A 20,476-nucleotide genomic window follows, 5' to 3' on the forward strand; every position below is an offset into this window, starting at 1 on the left:
CAGAAACACACTCAAGGAAGGGCAGGAGCCACACCAGGCTCTATAAATATCTTCCAGCACATGTGCCAGGGGTTTGCTAGGGATCACAAGCCGACATGTGTCCTTTCTTATCCTGAGATCATCATAAAACACCAGAAAGGAGGGCAGTGCCAATAAAAGTGCAGAGCTGACTTCTTGAAGAACAACTCTTAAACAATTTCAATCAAAATAATATATGTAAAGAAGAAAACCATACCAACTCCAGGCTGTTTAACTCCAGACTGGCTGGCAGCAAATACCTGTGGGTTACCTGCTCTGGACCTCATAAGCCCCACACGCTACCTATGTGCCCACCAAGCATGGCCTGCCAGTTCTCTTTCATCTGCCTCCCCTGAGAGCACCCACTGGCTTTTCTCAGGTCGGATGGCCACCCCACCCAAGTCTTTATTTTGAAGACTTCATTCCAGGGCTAGGGCTACCGGGAGGTGGTGAATTATTTTTGTTTTAATTGGTGTAGGCTAGGAAGTATATGAATAGAGTAATACTCTCTATTCAATCATTTTTTTTTTTCCTCAGCCAATTTCAATGTCCCAAAGTTTAATTAACAGAACAGGGAAGCTGCCCTGAACTGAACTCAACACTCTGGGGTGCGTGTGGCACAATTGTTAGGGAGTGGAGCCTAAGGAGATATCGCATAGTGTGAATGAAAAATGGAAAAAATTCCCCATAGTCTTGGACATTTGAATTATTGGTCCCCAGTTGGTGGCACTGTTTTGGGAGATCTAAAAAAAAAAAATGTGGCCTTTCTGGAGGAAGTATGTCACACTTTGAGGATTCAAAGCTTGCTATCATTCCCAGTGAGGGTTCTCTCTCTCTCTCTCTCTCTCTCTCTCTCTCTCTCTCTCTCTCTCTCTCTCTCTCTCTGCTTCATGCTTACAGCCTAAGCTGCTTCCTGTTCCTGCTTCTAAGCCTGCCACTTGCTTCCATACCTGCCTCACCATGACCAACTCTTACTCCTCTAGAACCAGAAGCCAAAATAAACTCCCTATTCTATACATTGTCCTGATCATAAGTGTTTATCACAATAACAGAGAAGCAATGAAGACAGTCATCACGGGGGAAATGCTCTCAGGGGGGCTAGCAGGACCCTGTCTCTCTCTTTCAGCCTGCCTTTGCCTCCGGGCTCATGAGATGCAGATGCATAGTAGGTTACTCTGCAAGAGAGCCCTGCCAACCATGTTGCCAGAGGCCCAAAGCAATGTGTCATTTGATTCTACTTCAGACCCTCCAAAATTATGAGCCTAATTTAATTAACCTTTTATCTTTACAAATTGGTTAACTCAAGTGTTTCATGATAGTAATGCGAATTAAGCTAACAGAATCTCAGGGTTCCTTACCCTGTGCCTATCACTCACAGTACTTACTCAATCCTTGTTCAACACCACCCACTGTTCCAGGCACTTCAGTTCTTTATCTAGTTTTCCCCCAAAAGCTTGTCAGACAGGATGTTTTACTACTCTACTCTCACTGGAGAAAAGGCTGAGACACAGAGAGGTCTTCTCCAAGGCATGTGTTAGGAGTGGCCGAGTCTATGGAGGGGCCCTGACACATAGTGGTGCACAGTCCACACGGCTGTGCTCATCGGCTGAACCCTGTGGATGATGCTTATTCCAGAACTTTCTGTCCTCCTCCACTGCCTAGCCCGCGCCCACCCTTCTGTCCCGTTCCTCTCCTAAGGCCTGGATCTCATAATGTGCAGTAACCACCCTCTTCTCTCAGGACAGGGATTCCTGCGTCCTCCTTGCTAGTACCTTGCCTAGTGCCTGAGTTTCTTCCACTTGCTACCAGTCCTAACAAAAGCAGCCATCTAAGCACGGGACGGACTCAATTTCCCAGCACTGTGCGGATCCATTAGCCTGCCTTGAAGGATCTAACTGCCTATATGTACTGCAGATCTCTCCAACAGGCATGGCCAAAGAGTGGGTCATTTTCCAAGTGGCTTTCTTCTTTATGGTCTGTCCCTGTTTGCAATGACTGACTTTGGGATTTTGGTCAGAAGTCATTCAGAGGCAAAGCCTTTGCCTAGCCCGAGTAAAGCCCTGGGTCCTACTACCACCATCACCACAAAATGAACAAAGAACTGGTTTTGTCTGCAAAAGCTAGAAGTTGCAAAGTGTGGTGTTGAAACTCACTTTGTAATTACTTAACACCCGTAAGAATTTTTGGTAAAGGTGCCTTCTCTCTTCAGACATTCCCCTCCCCAACAGAGACACTGTCCTGAGCCAATGAAAGGCAAGCAGGAGCTGCCTTTCTGCAAGCCACAGAGGGGCCCACCACCTGTCAGGGGGCATGTAGTTAATTGGGTGACACTTGTGAAGGGCTTTGCGACATGTAGCACATATGTCATAGCGATCTCACACATGGCGCACCACACTGCAGAATCCAAGAGCTATTTTTAAAATCTACCAGTTGAGCAGAACTTACAAGTGTCTCCTGCAGCGCACTGTGAATTCATTATTTGTCCTCAAAAAGTGTCACGACTGTGGGGTGGGTGGTGCTGAAAAGGTTACAAGAGGACATTTATCACCCACTCCACCTCCCCACCCCACTCCCTACCCCCAAAATTCATGAAGTTGCACTGTGTGTCAAGTTTGGAGGGAAACCATGAAGTGCTTCCTGTGTTTCATGTATTCTTTTGAAAACAACCAATTCCAGGGGAAATAAGAGAAGACACTATGGATGTCTCTTACACATAAGTCCATGAGTCACAACACTTGTGGCCATACCAGGACATGTTCATGAGGCTTCAGGGGCGGCTCACACAAGAACAAAAGCAGCTTCTCTATAGCCAATTGTCTCTTTGGGTGTGGCTTTAGATGTGGTATCACCGTTTTTTTTCCTACCAAACCATAATTACACAAAAGCTTTTCTGGCTTCAGGAAAAATCAAGGGTTTATTTTTAATTAATGAGGGTAAGTCCCTAATTCCCTCTTTCAAAGAGCTTTCTTTTGATAAAGGGAATCCTATGAATTAGTGGGGAGGTTTAATGAATTGCCTCTGGCTAAGAGACTTGAGGGTAGTCCCCCCTCAGAGTGACCATTTGTCCAATGACAGAACTACTGGCCATGTTCTATGTGGCTTCTCCTTTAACATAGCCACATGCTAGCTCAGAGACCTATGTCCTGCTGGCTCTCTGATGATTACCATCATTTTTTTTAAGCCTTGAAGTCTGCAGGGGCAAGCGCTAGCACGCTGCCAAACCCTTTTGGATTTATCTTTTACTGTCTCATGTCTCAGTCAGCACTTCGATCCCAGGAAGTTCCTATTCAGAACTGAGTTATAACCCACCTTGAACTCAATTTGTTTTAGGGAAAAAGTTTTGTGTGGCATTTAATGTATAACTCCTTCAAGTTTTGCTTTATGGGTCTTGTTTTCAAGCTCAGACAATGTGACAAAATGTTGGGGACCCTTTGGAGAAAAGCCTGTGTCGAGCAAATGTCAAAAAATGTCAAGCTCATTCCTAGTGCTCGCCATGTAACAGAGAGAAGGGAAGATATATAAGAAAAAGTGCCCAGGGTTCTTTAGAGTAGTGTTTTTCAACTTGTGGGTCTCAAACCCCTAGGGGTTGAACAACGCATTCATGGAGGTTGCCTAAGACCATCAGAAAACACTCACATGGACATTATGATTCATGAACAGTAGCAAAATTAGTTATGAAGTAGCAACGAAAATAATTTTATGGTCGGGAGCCACCACAACATGAGGAACTGTATTAAAGGGTCACAACCTTAGGAAAGTTGAGAATAATCTAGACTACCTAGACACATGTGAGTGACTATTATTGACTAATACCAATATCTAAATTCTTCAGCTACCAAACACAAGTAGCAGCACCAACTCAAGAATTCTAAATTCATTTGCCACCGGAAACCCTACATATCTGTCACCAGAAAAATAAGAAAACATGGAGCTGGAGAGATGACTTGGGAAGATCATCACCGATCATCTCATCCAATTTACTCTTTATTAAGTCAATAGTATAACATCCGCTGAGTACGTACAACCTGCCACCATGCTTGGTAGAGCTTTAGAGAGACTCCTTCAGTTCTTGCAATGGTTAATACTGTCAGCTTGACAGAATTTGGAATCCTTGGAGATAGGTCTCTGAGTATACCAGGAAAGATTATTCAGATTAGTGAAGATCACCTCAAATGTGGGCAATGCCGTCCCATGAGTTAGGGTCATGGATTGACTAAGAAGGGGACATCTAATTGGGCACCAGCATTCATCGCTCTGTCTCCTGGCTTTGGATGCAATGCGACCAGCCACCTCAACCACCTACTGCCATCCCTTCCCAACCATGATGGACCACACCCTCTCACACTGTAGGCAAAATTAACCCCCTCCTGCCCTGAGTGATTTTCATCAGATATTTTCTATCAACAAATGTACTACTACACCACTGTACCCTCCTGGGTACACATGCTTCACCTGCTTCACTGCTGTAGGCCAGGTCCACAGCCAGTGCTGGGCACATGAGAGGTACTTACTAAGTATGTGGTGGAGAAGCTCTTAACAGATCATTTCTCATAATTACCACTATTATTGTTATGGGTTTTTTCCTCCTTCTCCTCCTCTCCTCCCTCTTCCTCCTCCTCTTCCTCCTCCTCCTCTACTTCCTCCTCTTCTTTTTTCCCTACCTTTGAGATAGGGTCCCAATATGTAGCCCAGGCTAACATGGAATTTGTAAATTTCCAGTCTTGGCCTGTCCACTGTTGAGATCAGAGCTCAAGTTTGGGGCCAGCCTGGGCTACATAGTAAGCTTCTTAAACAAAACAAAGCTAACAAAAACAGCTTCATGTTTTACTGGGGTTATAAGAAATCACCATTTCTTAGTTCACAGGCTAAATGTTTCCCTTCCATCTCTAATTTTTATAATTAAAACCAGAGCAATATTCTGACACACTGAGTCACTTCCTTTAAAAATGCGGCCTTATCTTTTCTTCAATAGTAATAATCTTCCTGTAATTAACCCCTTACATCTATTTTGGGGGAAGGTCTTTGCTCTGGGAACTCATTAGAAAGTGAAGTAGCCATGGTACAAATGCCACATTTCAAAGCCAAATACCACATGCTTCCTGGTATCTTTTTATACTAGTATTCAGGAAACTTTTCTTCTGTTCTTAGAAGCATTCAGTGCAGCTGTAATTCCTGAAGAATTCTTACTTCAAGATAATAGCATGTGCCAGGCTCTGTGGTGCAGGCTAGAATCCTAGCCCGAGAGGAGGAGGCGGGAAGCTAAGTGGCCACATAACGAGGGAAGCTTGCCTCAAGAAAGGAAGAGGAGGGGATAACTACTGAAAGGTCAAAGGGCATTATTTTTAGTATTAACTTATTAGTTTTCTTTTGTTTGTTTAGAGACATGCTCTCTGTCTATAGTCTTGAAACTCACTACTGTAGACCAGGCTGGCTTTGAACTCACAGAAATTCTCCTGCCTGTGCTTCTCAAGTGCTGGGACTAAAGGCATGGGCCACCATACCCAGCCCGCCTGGCTGCCTGCCTTTCTTCCTTCTTTCCTTCCTTCCTTCTTTGTTTCCTTCCTTCCTCCCTCCCTCCCTCCCTCCCTCCCTCCCTCCCTCCCTCCCTTCCTTCCTTCCTTCCTTTCTTCTTGTGTTTGGGACAGAGTTTTTGTATGTAGCCCTAGCTATCCTGAAACACACTAAGTAGATCAGACTGTTCTTGAACTCACAGAAATCCACCAGCTTCTATCTGTAAAGTGCTGGGGTTTAAGGCATGCTCTACTGCACCCAGATAAGGGGAACTATTTTTATTCCATGCAGTCTAAGACATAGGTTAAGTATTCCATTACCGTTGAGTGGATGCGATTGCATAAAGTTAAATTCCAAAAATTTAGTGCCTTGCTATTTCATCTGGGTTCTTTGTGTAGGAAAAACTTTCCTATTACAATTCTCATAGTCCCCAGGGTAAACAGTCAGTGCTCAATCAATATTTGGTAACTGACTGAACGGCAGGACAAAGCACTTGGATAGAATTGGTTGAACTGGTTAAATGAGATAATACTGGCCCGGGGTTCCGCCATTCTCATGACTGCCCACAGATTCATGAGCAGAGCCTTCAGAGCACCTCAGGGTAGCTTGTGGCACTCGGGCCTGCTTGTTAGTGAGGCCTTCTTTATGACCCACCTTAGGCAGAAAACTTCTGAAGCCATGTGGTTGCTTGCCACCTTATAAAAGGCAGCTTTATGTAATGTGGGTTGTTCCTTTAAGTGCAACCTTATAATTAAGGCTACCCTATAGACAAAAATGTAATGTTGGTGTAATTATGGTTTCTTGGCTTTGTAGGAAGGGAGATGACCCTTATATCAAGGGGCCCCATTCTGACAGCTTGAAGAACATCTGCTCCAGATTATCTGCCCCTCTGTCCTGATTTATGTTAAATGTGGGAAATGTGGATATGGTTTTGTTTTGTTTTGTTTTGTTTTTGCTAATAAATAAACGTATGTGTACTTCAGTACTTCGACAGCTTCTTACGGTGGGCTCTACAAGACACTTTCAAAAATTCACTGTCCTGAGGTCCTCCGTCCAAAGTGTGTTTACAGCTGCTGGTTGACCGACACAGGGCAGCATGTGTCTGTATGTCAGAGAAAGAGTGGTCCCCTCCAGTACGTGATGAAAGCAACTCACGAGTGACCAGGCTGTCATCTGACAGATGACACATGCCTGCCTCCAGCAGCTCAACTTTATTACAGACACAAGGAAACCCTCGGTTGTTTGGCTTTAAATATGACTGAAGTCTTTAAGGACAATGTTGAAGTCACTTGGTTAAAAACCCTTAGAGAGCCCATCAGTGTCAAAATAGCTCTCTCCTCTCTCTTTAGTAATAATGACATCTTGTCAGTGTTCCACTCTAAAGAAAGCAAAACTATAGGGGCCAGAGAGATGGCTCAGCGGTTAAGAGCACTGACTGCCCTTCCAGAGGTCCTGAGTTCAAATCAGTTGGGCTCGGGGGATGGCTCAGTTGTTAAAGTGCTTGCCATGTAGTATAAGGGTCTGGGTTCAAATTCTTGGGACTCATATAAAGCCAGTGTGGCAGGGAACATCTGTGATCCAAGTGCTCTGGTGGGGGGATGGGAAGTGGGACGTTACCCCAAAAGCTCCTGGGCCAGTTAATCTGGCATACAAAGTGGGGTATAACAATGAGGGTCTCTCTCAAACGAGGTAGAAGGCAAGGAGACTCATGTCCTAGGTTGTCCTCTGACCTCTCCATACAGGTACATTATCTTGCTTGTCTACTGCTATGATGAAACTCCATGACAAAAAGCCAACTTGAGGAGGAAAGGGTTTTGTTTTTTTTGTTTTTGTTTTTGTTTTTGAGGAAAGGGTTTAATTGGCTTAAGTATCCTGAATCAGAGTCCATGAAGAAAGCCAGTGGGGGGGGGGAACGCTGGGCAAGAACCTGGAGGCAGTCACTGATGCAGAGGCCAGGGAAGGGTGCTGCTTACTGGCTTGATCCCTGGGGGTTTACTCATTCTGCTTTCTCATAAATCCCAGGACCACCAGCCACAGTGGACTGGGTCCGTCTAATGAAGAAATACCCCACAGGCTGGGTTTGTCTACAGCCCAATCCTGTGGAGACATTTTCTCAGCTGAGGTTCCTTCCTCACAGATGACTCTAGCTTGTGTCAAGTTAACATAAAGGTAGCTAGCACACACACACTCTACCAACATGTTCCCATATTCATGATTGCATGCACACACTTACGCATGCATGTACAAACACATGACAGACCCAATTTCTTTAAAATATCGTGATAACAGGACCTGAGGGAGAACCTCACACCCTATACCTAGGTGTATAGGCGTAACTAAGAGCTTAAAGTAGCAAGCTCTTAAAGACAGCACAGAGATGGCAATACCACCAAAGATGGCAATGATCTTTGAAGTATAACACCAAAAAACTCAGGCAAGGGAAAAAAAAAGATTAATTGTACTTTATCAGAATTATAAATTTTTGTGCCTTTAATGAGACAGGCTGACTCCATGACAGGCTTCAAATTGGCTGTCAGGAGACTAGGCCTAACTCTCTGTTTCCAAGAACTAAGCAAGTCCAGGCTAGTCCAGGCCTCAGAAGCTGCCCTACCACACGGCCTGAGGCAAGGACAATGGGTCTGCAGCAGTTTCCAGACCTCCCCAGCAATGGTTCTAGAATGTCCCTAGAGATAAAGCCAATGACAGAGATCACCTACCCCTCCCCGGAATTCCCCTAATATGTTTTAAATCAGGCCAGCTCACTTTGGAGTCCCCATCTTGGAATGGGAGACCCCAGCATGCTGGACTTCTGCAGAATAAAACACTCTTTGCTTTTACATACTATTTGAGTCTGGGGTATCATTCTTCTGCAAATCATGGACCCTTACACCTCAAATGATACGATCGAGCATAGAGAATGACAACCTGCGACAGAAGAAAATATGTGCAAATCACAGAACTGATGATGTAGGATTAATATAAAGAATGCCCACAACTAAACAACAAAAATAACCAACCCACTTCCCAAAGGGGAAAAACACAAAAACACAGGTGTAGATATTTTTCCCAAAGAAGATATATTGGGGTGGGCGAAGACACACAACATCGAAAGATCCGGATCCTTAGTAAAATGCAAATCCAGAAGAGCATGAGATGCCACCCGTGCCTGATACCATGATATTATTTACAAAACAAGCAGAAAGTAAGTGTTGATGGAGAGAAATGGGAAAGTTTGTGCTCCGCTGGCTAGATTCAAAATAAGAAACACAAGAGAAAAGTTCCTCAACAGAAATTCCTCAAAAGGGAGAGCAATATAATTCTATACGATCAAAGAGTCCAACTCTGAAGAGCACAAAGACATAATTTAATTAAAAGCAGCCATTCTGGATATGTTCCCTCCAAAGAAAAGGATGCAGGAACTTGAATGTATACACCCCGTCACAGCTGAATGTCAAGAAACGAGTCGGTAAAACATAGGGTATGAACACAACAGAATTATTCAATATTATTCCATCTTCAAAGAGAGATTGTGGGCTGGCTAGATGGCACAGAGGGAGAAGCACTTTCCACATAAACCTTGACAACCTGAATCATCATGGCGGAAGGAGAGAACGGACTGTACAGAGTTGTCCTCGGACTCATGTACATGTACTCACAGATGTACAAACACAAACGATACTGATTTTTTTAATGTTTGTGTGGGCATAGGGAGTGGTGTGTGCAGGTGCCATCAGAGTCCAGAAGAGGGAGCCCTATCAGCTGGCAAGATTCACACTAAAGGAGACACTAGAGAAAAGCCCCTCAGAAGGCAAGCAATCTAAGCAAACTGGCTGCTGGGAACCCAACTCTCATTGAGCTATCTCTTCAGCTCGATAAAAATAAAATACTATTTCAAGATGAAACTTGTGACAGATAATGCAACATGGATGAGCACAGAAGACCTTATGCCAAGCCAGTGGGAGGAGAATCTGTAGAATCTCGTTTGGATGTGGGGTCTAGAGTAACAGAAGTCAGAGCCAGGAAGTCAGGTGCAGGCTGCCAGGGCTGGGAGTAGGGTGCTGGGGAAGTCAGGTGCAGACTGCCAGGGCTGGGAGTACGGTGCTGGGGGGAAGTCTGCTGTGCAGGACACGGCTTCAGTTCTGAAGATGGACGGTGGTGATGTTTGTACAGTAATGTGAAGAATGCATGTGAAATGGAGATGATAGCCAGGATTAGTGGTGCTTGCCTTTAATCCCAGCATTCAGGGGGCAGAGGCAGGTGGATCTCTTGTGAATTTGAGGACAGCCTGGTCTACAAAGTGAGTCTAGGACAGCCAGGGCTGGTTACACTAAGAAACCCTGCCTGGGGGAAAAAAAAATCAATCAATAAAAGAGTGAATAAGTGAATGAATGAATGAATGAATGAAATGGAAATGATAAGTTTGGAGACCATCTTAGTGGCATGGTGCTTGACTATCTTACCCAAGTAAGATATCTCTTATCAGTATCTCTTTTTCTCACTGCCCTCCTCCACCCCTCTAACTAGAGACCAAACTCAACCAAAAGAAATTCCACTCCCCTTTCCATCCCATCCCCACTCTGGTCAATGCCTTCTAAACCTGCTGGTCCCTCCAGAACATTCCTGAGCTCAGAGGCCTGCCCTGCCACTCTCTTCCTTACTGGTCTGGTGTCTAAGCCATCTCTCTGAGCATCCATCCAGACCTGGCTAAGCAAGGGCATTGGGAATCTGCATAGGAGAATTACAACAGCACTCAGCAAATACCTAACAACTCCTCTCTTATCTCTCGCAGCAGCTCGGAAGCAGGTTTTCTTCCTCCTTATCGGTAGGGTTCATGCTGGGGCTCTTCATAAAGTCATTCACAAATGCTCTCTGAAGCTCATCCGACCAAAACAAAGTGGAAAAGCAAGCACGGCGCTCAACCGTTAAGTCAAGGAAAACGGCCACACTTCCATCTCTTTGCAGCAAACCAGGTGACAGGCACCCAGAAATGAAAGAAGTGACCACCTAGAGGGACCTACAGTCCTGACCCTTGTTGACCCTGCCCCCTGCCCATCAAAGGATGGCTGGTCCTTTCTTTTTTAGAGAAAAATACCCCCAAGGTCCCATGGAAGCTTTTTTTGCAGCTCAAAAAACGAGATGGGAATACAAAGAGTATATTGTTGAGGTCTGGTTTCTTTTTCTTTTTCCGTTTACACATTGAGCAAAGTTAGCAAAAGTAACAGTCACAATGCCAGGCTAAACCACAAAATGGAGTTTGTCTCAGGCTGTGCTCGATAGGGGACTTGGCCACCAAGCAGAGCAAGTTTCTATGGTGAGATGGAGTAAGGGACCTGTGTGAAAAGCAAAAAAAAACCACACAAGCATCCGGGGTGGGTGAGGCCAGACAGACAGCTGGAGCCAGGACTGGGGGCTGTCTGCACTTGACTCTTGGAAGGGAAGAGAAGGCAGAGGAGTCGGTGGATAGAGAAGCAGGTGGTAAGGTGGAGGAATGAACCCCGAGTGGGTGAGGATGAAGAGTTGTTGGCAAGAGTAAGCGAGAACTGTGCTGAGAGAGAAAGAGTGCCAATGGACAGGCAGTCAGTCTCCTAAGCGTCTCTCTCAACCAGGCTGCCCCCATGTGGAGTAGATCCCCAGAAATAAGAGCAGAACCTCTCGCCTCCTGCCAGCCTGCTCAACCCATTATCATCAGGGGAGGTTGAGGGGAGGGGCAATGGAGCTTCATACCTCTCTTCTCTGCTCCCCTTTCTTCTTCCTCCTCTCCTCTTTAGAATATTTCCTCTGTTATCAGTTTCTGCCCATAGCTCATATTCGCACGCTCGCACTCACACACCCCAGGAGCTGTCCCTGCCTAGGGGAAGCGGTCAGAGAGCGAACAGGAAGCCGGAAGGCACCTTGTAGGCAATGTATACGATAATGGGAAGCGAACTTATGAGCAGAACCAGAAAGAGCTACAGGTTGATTGCCCAATCCGAGCAGCTTCCAACACAGGATTATTTTATCATCTCTGCCACTCTCCAGTCACACACTCAACTGTGTTAAGCAAAAGCTTAGGCTACTGCTCCTGGAGCGCTCACCATTGGACAGAACGGGATTTGAATCGGGGACAGAATGCTTGCCTAGCATGCACCAAGTCCTGGGCTCCATCTCTAGTATGCCCTCCTTGCCCCGGCCAAAACCTAACAGGAAGAAGACTCATAGATAGAGCATCAAACATGGAGTTGGGACTATGGTGAATTATTCTCCTATATTTTAGTTTTTATAGGTTTTGTTCTCACTGAATTCTGGACTTACACACTTTGATATCTATTATAAGACAACAGCCTATCTCTTAGAACCACATTAAAAAATAGGTTTATAGAAGCGACCCTTAAAGCATGAAAGAGCTTTTTATTACCTAATATACTTTAATTGGGAGCCCTTCCTCCTCTAATTAGACGTGTGAACCTCAACGTACTTTACATTTTTATTCGCCAGAAGGCTCAGCGGTAATACTGGCACTTCCTTCTTAGAATCATTAATTCTAAAATTTTTCTGGCTTTAAAATTAGTTTTTCTTACATTTAAAAAAAAAACAGAATAATAGAAAACTTTGTTGATTGCAAAATCTAAATAGCTCTCAAATGCACAACCACTGAGATTCATTCACTCAACAAACACTTATTGATCATAATATATTCTAAGCCAAGGCTTGTTCTACTCTCGGAGATACAGTAATAAACAATATACTTAGTGTATGGTCCCCACGGAAAGGCGAGAAACCGAACTCAAGGTTTTAAGTTTGGGGATTAGCAAAAAAGGTTGCACAATCTTATGAAAATACTGCAAAACGCTGAACTTCATTTTAGGAAGTACATTTTATGGGTTATCCCTGTGAAAGTTTGGCAGGCAGTATGGGATGTTTGGATATGGCTGATATCTATCCAGTAAATGTCTTCTGAGGGGCAGGAGCAGAGCCACACGGTGAAGTGCAGGCGTAATCCCAGCACTTGAGAATCTGAAGCAGGACAATCCCGACTATATAGCCTGAGCTATTTATACACTGAGTTCAAGACTTCCTGGGGCTACATGGTAAGACCCAGTCTCGACCAATCAACGATGAATCGATCAGCTAGAGCTTTTAATAAAAAAGACACCTACCTACACAGAGGTGAATGTCTACATATAAAGCCTTAATTATTATTATAGCTGGCATTAATGCTCTGCCACTGTGTCTTTGAATGCAGCCCTGTCGCACCCATTCAGCTTAGTTGTTCCCGTTAGCTGGTCCTGTTTACTGCATAGCATGGCTGAGAGACACGCTGTCCCCATCCTTAAAGCCTGTACACTGCAGAGTCCCAGCCTTAGACAGGGGGACTGCTCTCCCAGGCCACTCCCAGCAGACCGTCCAATGACTCCCAGGCCACTCCCAGCAGACCGTCCAATGACTCCCAGGCCACTCCGAGCAGACCGTCCAATGACTCCCAGGCCACTCCGAGCAGATCGTCCAATGACTCCCAGGCCACTCCGAGCAGACCGTCCAATGACTCCCAGGCCACTCCGAGCAGACTGTCCAATGACTCTCAGGACACTCCCAGCAGACCGTCCAATGACTCCCAGGCCACTCCGAGCAGACCGTCCCTTTCATTGGCATTGTGATGCTCACTCAGGTCTGGTTGTTCTAGGGTTTCAACTCATCTCCGTGAGAACAGGCAAGAACTAGAGGTTGGAGTCTGTTGCACTCAGAGATCCCTGTCACCATGACGAGTGTGACTAACCCGATCTTTATCTGTGAGTGTCTAGTCCCGTTGTAACACGACCTGCCTGACACATGGCTGTGTTTCCTATCTTAACAGCGAGTTCTTTGTGATACCAAATTACAAAAACACACAAGAACTCTACCAAGTATTTGCTTTCCTCTTGTCATGTTACCGTTGCCCAACACTTCTTCTCAAGTAAAACGCAGCACACCATCATTTAGCAGTAGATACAAGAATTTTTACATAATATACTAAAAATCACAATATGGGGAGGAGGACAAAGCATTTATAAAATGCCATAAAAAATCTGTGACTTTGCCTGTTGATTAATATCCATAATTTATTAGTTAAAGTATTATGGGACTTGAGAACTGGAGAGATGGCTCAATGAGAGCACCGCCTGCTCTCCCAGAGGTCCTGAGTTCAATTCTCAGCAAGCTCACAACCATCTATACTGGGTTCTGATGCCCTCTTCTGGGATGCAGGTTTACATACAAATAGAGCACTCATATACATAAAATAAATACATCTAAAAAAAATATTAAGGGACTTTCTAAAATCAGACTGCCTTATTAAAAAAACTTTGTTTTAAAAAAAAACCAATTTATATGGCCAGCACTATGGCTCAGCCGGTAATGGAGCTTGTCACCAAGCCTGACAACCTGAGCTGGATCCCTGAGCTGGAAGAACCAAAACCTTGCAAGTTACCCTTTGAGTTCTATCTGCGTGTATGCTTGCTTGCCTGTGTGAGTCTCTCTCTCTCTCTCTCTCTCTCTCTCTCTCTCTCTCTCTCTCACACACACACACACACACACAGAGAGAGAGAGAAGGGAGGAGGAAGGTGGAGAAAGGGAGAGAAGATAAACAAATGGAGAAAGAGAAGAAAAATATTTTAAAAATAAAAAAAGCTACAGGTAAAAATGGAAATATCTTTATCTTTAATTCAACTTCCCAAATGGATTCCTTCTGAAGTCTTTTCTGTTGTGTTCTAGAAGAATATGAAGATTACAAACCAGACACAGTTATAACGCAGGTATCCTGGGGCATTGTGTAGCAACTTGACACAAGTTAGTGTTGTCTGAAAAGAGGGAACTCAACTGAGAAGATGCCTCCATAAGATCCATCTGTGAAGCATTTTCTTAATTTGTGGTTGACAGAGGAGGGCCCAGCCCATTGTGGGTGGTACCATCTCTGAGCTGGTGATCCTAAGTTCTACAGGAAGCAGGCTGAGCAACCTAGGGGGACCAAACCAGTAAGGAGCATCCCTCCATGGTCTCTGCATTAGCTCCTGCCTTCAGTTCCTGTACCCTTTGAGTTCCTGCCCTAAATTCCTGTGACGATAAACTGTGATGTCCCTTCCCAAGTTGCTTTTTGGTTATGGTGTTTCGTTATAGCTGTCTTCTACCCTAAGACAGCATGTCTATAAATTCTAACTGCCCAGGACACCAAAGTAGGATTACCAAATCAAGCCCAGCTTGGGCTGAGAACATAGCTAACCCTATATGAGGAGGAGGAGAAGGAGGAAGAAGAGGAGGAAGAAGAGGGTAAGGAGGAGGAGAAAGAGAAGGAGGATAAAGAGGAAGAAGGAGAAGAGGAGGGTGAGGAGGAGAAGGAAGAGGAGGAAGGAGGAGGAGCTAGAAAGACAACTGAGTGGGTAAGGAGCCACCAAACCTGACAACACAAGTCAGTTCCTGGAACCAACATGGGAGGAAAGAAGTGCTCCCTGTAAGCTGCCTCCTCCACACAGACACACACTGTCAGTGAAGGACATTCACAAAAGTCTAGCCTGGGGAGCACAGAGGATTGGGCAATGCCCATAGGGTTAGATTATCTCCTTTTCTTAATCACTGGTTTTTGCCTCTGTCCTGTGGATTATATACAACTGTTCATATCCACCGCACAGGTCATTAAAAGAACTCAATAAGGTAAGAGACATGGAAGCCTTATCAAGCCTAATGCGATTTTTAAAATGTCACTTCGGTAATTATCAGCGCGGCCATTAGTACAGCTTCCTCCGCTCCAGCTCCTCAAAGCAAATAAAACACCCTGAGGTAGAGACATGCAGAGCAGTCCTCACATTGCAGAATGTATCACTGGGTAATTATAACATCACTGACATGTAAAAGATTCATCAAAAGGCATTAAATAGTAACATTTCCCTTAAGTTACAATTCTCCCTTATAAAGAAAGGTTTAATCTCCCGAGCTAAGTGCCTGTCTCCAACGAAGCATTCAGATAAAGCAGCGAAAGGACAGATGAGAGAGACCAAAGGAACAGCTTAGAGAAGCCCAGAACCAAGGAGAAAGGGCAAACACAAACAAATGCACACACCCTTTGATATCACAGATTGAAACCGGTCTTCCTCTGGGCATCTTTGTTAAGAGAGCCCCACACACATTAGAAAAATGACTCTCACCCCCACAAACACATCCAGATGTTCACGAATATTCATGATGTGATTCCAATTTGGTCTGGACTTGTCCTTGATTTATTTTTGATTAAGTTCCACCAGCTTCTGGTGGATCCCTGAGATAAATGGTGGTGCTGGGGCACAAATTTAGAGCATCTTCCTATTTTAAGTAATTGCAGAAAGTCTCTCAAACTACCCCTAATAAATGAATAATTTATTCGCAGGCTGTGGGATGCCAAGGATAGAATCCTGACTCTGAAACTTTAATTTTATTGCTAATGGTGTTAAATTAAATCTCCACTTGTAATATAGGGCCTGACATTTAGGGGAGGTAGGGCTACAAATGGCCAGATCAAGGGGGTGGAGATGTTAGCACTGGATTTTCTTTGATGAGTAATGCAGGGCATGCTACAGAAAAAGTAAGAGTTGTGCTCTCCGGGGGGGGGGGGGGGGGGGGGGTTGTCCCTGAGATACACCACATCAGTATATAGCTGCATCTCACCAGATACCACACCCATGGTTGAAAAGCAGACCCAACCAATGACACAAAACAAACTTTATCAACACTTCGCTATCCCGCTTTCCTCTTATTAAAGCTGATTGTAAAGACACGTGCCTGGAACCCCAGCATCCAGGATACTGAGACCGTCAAAAATTCAAAGGTAGCCTGCAAGTACCAAGCCAGACCCTGTCTCAAAAGGCCTAAGTGGATGAATGAATAAATAAATACAAACCTTGAAGCTTCTAAACTAAATGGAAAAAAAAATAAAAGAACTTCAAATCAAAACATCTTGCCGAAATGGGTACAGTGATCTGAAAAGAGGTTTTCAAAACACGGCCAATCAAAGTAAGTGCTAATGAGGCTAAGCAGCATCTCACAGAAATAGCATTTGCAAGGGACAAACAAGGCTTGACATTAAATCCCCACCCAGTATATAAATGAATAAATGAAGGCATAGTAATGTGTGTGTGTGTGTGTGTGTGTGTGTGTGTGTGTGTGTGTGTGTGTGTATGGTCACCCATAGATATTTTTTGTTTGGGTTCAGACAGTTGAGGTGCATATTTAACATACCAAAGTGGACCTGGCCTCCATGTTCTTTCTCCCAGCATCCCTCAGTCCCTACCTGGCATACAGGCAAGCCTTCTACCCTGAACTTTCCAGCCCAGGGACTGGGCTTCCACCCCCACCAGCAGCTATTTTCTGTGCAATCCAGTCATTTTGGGCTTCCTCTCTCCCTGTGTGAGGTTTTTCTTTCTCTTCCCCCTCGCCTCTGTCTTCCTGCCCATAGCTACTTCCCTGGCCTGGTTCCTTGGGACCAGTGAACCCACCTGAAAGTGGCTTCCCAATAAACCTGCCTTTATATATTCTAATCTGGCTTGAATTGGCTCCTTTCCTGAGTGAAGTTTTTTTTTTTTTTTTTTGCCAGAGTTGAGGTAGGATATCAGTCTAAAATGTGGCTCTGTGGACCAAGGAAATCAATGGCAGCTATAATACCCTCTGCAAAGCTCACAACCCAGCCCCAGGGACCAACAAGCTAGATTCTTTATAGACCTCTCTAGAACCCCATTCCAGATGTTAACTCTCTCCATGTTCCAAGCAGGACCCTGGAAGATAGATGGGCTACTATCATGCCTTGGTCATCATATAGTCTCATCAAATCGTATCACAGACGTAGCTTGGAAACTTCAACATCTCCCTTCGACTGCCTGAAAACACACAAACACTCACTGCCGTGACAAGATATCTGAGAAAACAACTTTGGAAAAAAAAAAGAGAAAAATTAATTTTGGCTCACAGTTTGAGAGGCCACGATCGATCGCTCCGCTCTCTACTGCTTCAGGACCTGCTATAAAGGGTGAGCTGGTCCGCCTAGCAGGGAGCATGTGAAGAAGCATGGTGACAGGAGGCAAAGAACAGAAAAAGGAAGGGGACAGCTTTTGCTCTTCTAAGCCACAAACCCCTGAGCCTACCTCCTCCAACAGGTCCCACCTCTAGTCTCCCTCAACCGGCAATAGTGCCATTAAATTATGACTTTATCAACCAGTCACTTCCAAATGCCCCACCCATTTACAGCCATGCCATTTAAGAAGAAGCCCTTGGGACAACACTCATTCCTTCAAACTGTGTTTCATTCCAAGAACAAACTGCCTCTAGAGGGTTACAAATTAAACTTTTTTTTAATAGCCTATAATTAGCTCCTGATTAGCACTGTAATCTTCCATGGTTTTTTTTTTTAAGTGTTTGTTAAATGTAAACATTTAGATCACACTACAATTTTGGCCACTTGGTTGTAATATTCCAGGGTTCCAAAAGAAACACTGGAAAGAACTAGCAATGTCGCCATGTGCCTCCTGCCCCAGGGACGTAAGTGCTCATCCATCCACAGATCTTTCCCCTGAGTTTCTCTCCCCAGCTGATGTAAATTTTATTAGCATTCAGGAAATCTCTCAGACCTACAGAAATAGAAATAACAAAGTGCTCCCCTTTTGGCAATTGTTCATACTTAAATCTCTCTCTCTCTCTCTCTCTCTCTCTCTCTCTCTCTCTCTCTCTCTCTCTCTCTGTGTGTGTGTGTGTGTGTGTGTGTGTGTGTGTGTGTGTGTGTGTGTGTGTGCCCCGTGTTCATGGGGGCGCAGACAGAGCCTCAGGTACCTTCCTGTGTTGTTTATTTTTGAGGCAGGGTCTCTTACTGAACCTGAAGCCCACCGATTGGCTAGAGCAAGTGGCTAGTGAGCTCCAGGGATCCCGCTTGCCTTCACCAACTACCAGCAGAAGGATTATAGATAGACAGCAACCACAATTCCTGGCTTTTACATGCACCCCAGGGGGTCTGAACTCAGGTCCTTCTGTTTGAGTGGCAGGCACAGTGTAGGATATGGAGTCGTCTCCCCAGCCGGGCGTTTACATTTTAAACAGGAGACATTCTAGAGCGTTCTCTTCTTGCTGTCTTTTATCAACTCACACTAAAACCAGTCAGTCACTTCTGATCACTTGTGAGCAAAACGATGAGGACAGAACCCCTGCAAATGCATTGTTCAGTTGGCAAAGCCCTTCTTGTTAAACAGAGGTACCATAGGCCAAGATCAAACCCGGCACCAAGAGATCTGTTTACGGTGACATTCGTGCCGTGCAATGCACAAAAACTGCTGACAAAATTGGGACCGGCCATGGGAACACAAATGTGACTTTGTCTGTGAGGAGCCAGAGCAGGGGGCAGTGTAACCATCTGGCTTAAGATAGAATGCCTCAGTGTGTTTTGACTTCCAGTGTGCGAATCCCTCAGCGGAATGGACTTCAGACTCCCGGTCTCAGGCCCACTGACTCCGATTGCAATCTGCAAGTCAACAGTGGCCCAAAGCTAGCGAATAATAGAAGCTAACACAAGGCAAAATTAGAACAAAACAAACGCCCTTCAAGAGCAGCCAGCTTCGGCAGGCGGGGGCTCCGGAGGAGTAAGTCAGGAGTACGTGGAACATGGTTGTCCGGGTTTTTGTCTGATGAAAAGCAGGAGAGGAAGAGCAAAGGTTCAGATGTCCCGTATTCTCAGGTCTGCGAGCCTTGCCTAGCAACAGCAGGACCCTGCGGATTAACCAAGATGACTTCACTTTCCCTAGACTTCCTAGAATATCCGGAAGCTCCGGGGTGCAGACACTGCTTTCCACATGCTTTGCTGTCTGCATAGAAGAACAACCAAAAAAACATAACAAAAAGTCCCACAGAGGGTGAACTCATCATGTTTGTCTGTGTGAAGCTATGCCAAACAAGGACAAGATCACACTAGCCCAGTTGGTCCACGGGGGTGAAAATGGAAATGTAGTTATTTTACGTTGAATGGACAAATCAGAATAGCATTCTGCTCAATCTCTTTCTGCATTTGATAAGCCAAGGTCCCATGAAGAACAACATCACAACTCTGTCCCCATGTCATTCAGCCCTTCTTTCGATTCCCTGGAACATACATGCTCTTCAAAAGGACCTTCACACAAACTAGGACCTTGACCTATACCTTGGATTATTTCACATTATGTTCACCTCCTATGTTTAAAGAAAAAAAGCCCCCCAAGTTCTTTGTACTTGGGAAGCCCGGGTGTCATTTCTAGGCTGCTTCACAGCTTTCTTCCTGAGCCTGGGGCCCTCTCTGCACTCCTGACAACGTCCAAACAGTCTGTTAGCCTCTCGTGCCCACCCACTCTGAGTTCTTTTTTGGGTAGAGAGAATATCTTTACTTGGCATCTCTGAAAGCACTACAATGCCAACCAAGTGTAGGCTTTGTGCTCACTAAATATTTCCAGTTGATTCCGTACATAAATAATCTCAACAAATGGGTATCAAGGTGTGTGTGTGTGTGTGTGTGTGTGTGTGTGTGTGTGTGTGTACTGACTTGAGAGAACTGAATGTGGGCTTGCATTTTGCCTTAAAAGGGTCATAATAGCACTGTCAGAGGAGGGAGTAAAGACGAGGTCAGAGTAACAGGATGCTGGGAACTATCAAGGCTGAGGGTCACACACAGGAAACTCGTCATTACTGTTTATGTGTGTTTGAAATTCCTCCCAAACCAAAAAGCTAAAATCCCACCCCCCTGCACTCACGTGAATAGATATTAATGAAGTATCGATAGTGGAAACTCTTCCCCACTCCTGCAGGAATGTTTCAACTCGGAAGAGGAAGAAGGAAAAGAAACAAACACTTCTAAGTCACTTAGGGTGACCTCCAGTCTGTTTACTTTCTCTTCTTAACTGTGAGATAGTTATAGATAGGGAAACTGAGGCTTGGTGGTGAGAAAATGAAACAGGCAGAATTT

General features: G+C 44.8%; 1 protein-coding gene and 1 non-coding gene across 6 annotated transcripts in view; both read right to left on the reverse strand.

Moving 5' to 3' along the window:
• The window catches only part of Sash1 (SAM and SH3 domain containing 1), a 314,087-nt gene that overhangs the window by 102,631 nt on the left and 190,980 nt on the right, over nt 1-20,476 (reverse strand). The window contains exon 1 of one of the 5 annotated variants that reach the window (XM_031380361.1): nt 11,254-11,660. The exons of the other annotated variants lie outside the window; for them this stretch is intronic. The gene's annotated coding sequence lies outside the window, so the exon portion shown is untranslated. Of the gene's footprint in view, nt 1-11,253; nt 11,661-20,476 lie in introns of those variants that run through there. 5 annotated transcript variants of the gene reach the window in all.
• On the reverse strand, nt 489-627 carry LOC116097961. Its single transcript, XR_004121626.1, has one exon. It is a non-coding gene; the product is annotated as a small nucleolar RNA SNORA36 family (small nucleolar RNA).

Source organism: Mastomys coucha, unplaced genomic scaffold (genome assembly GCF_008632895.1).
Source record: "Mastomys coucha isolate ucsf_1 unplaced genomic scaffold, UCSF_Mcou_1 pScaffold2, whole genome shotgun sequence".
In the NCBI taxonomy this organism is placed as follows: Eukaryota; Metazoa; Chordata; class Mammalia; order Rodentia; family Muridae; genus Mastomys; species Mastomys coucha.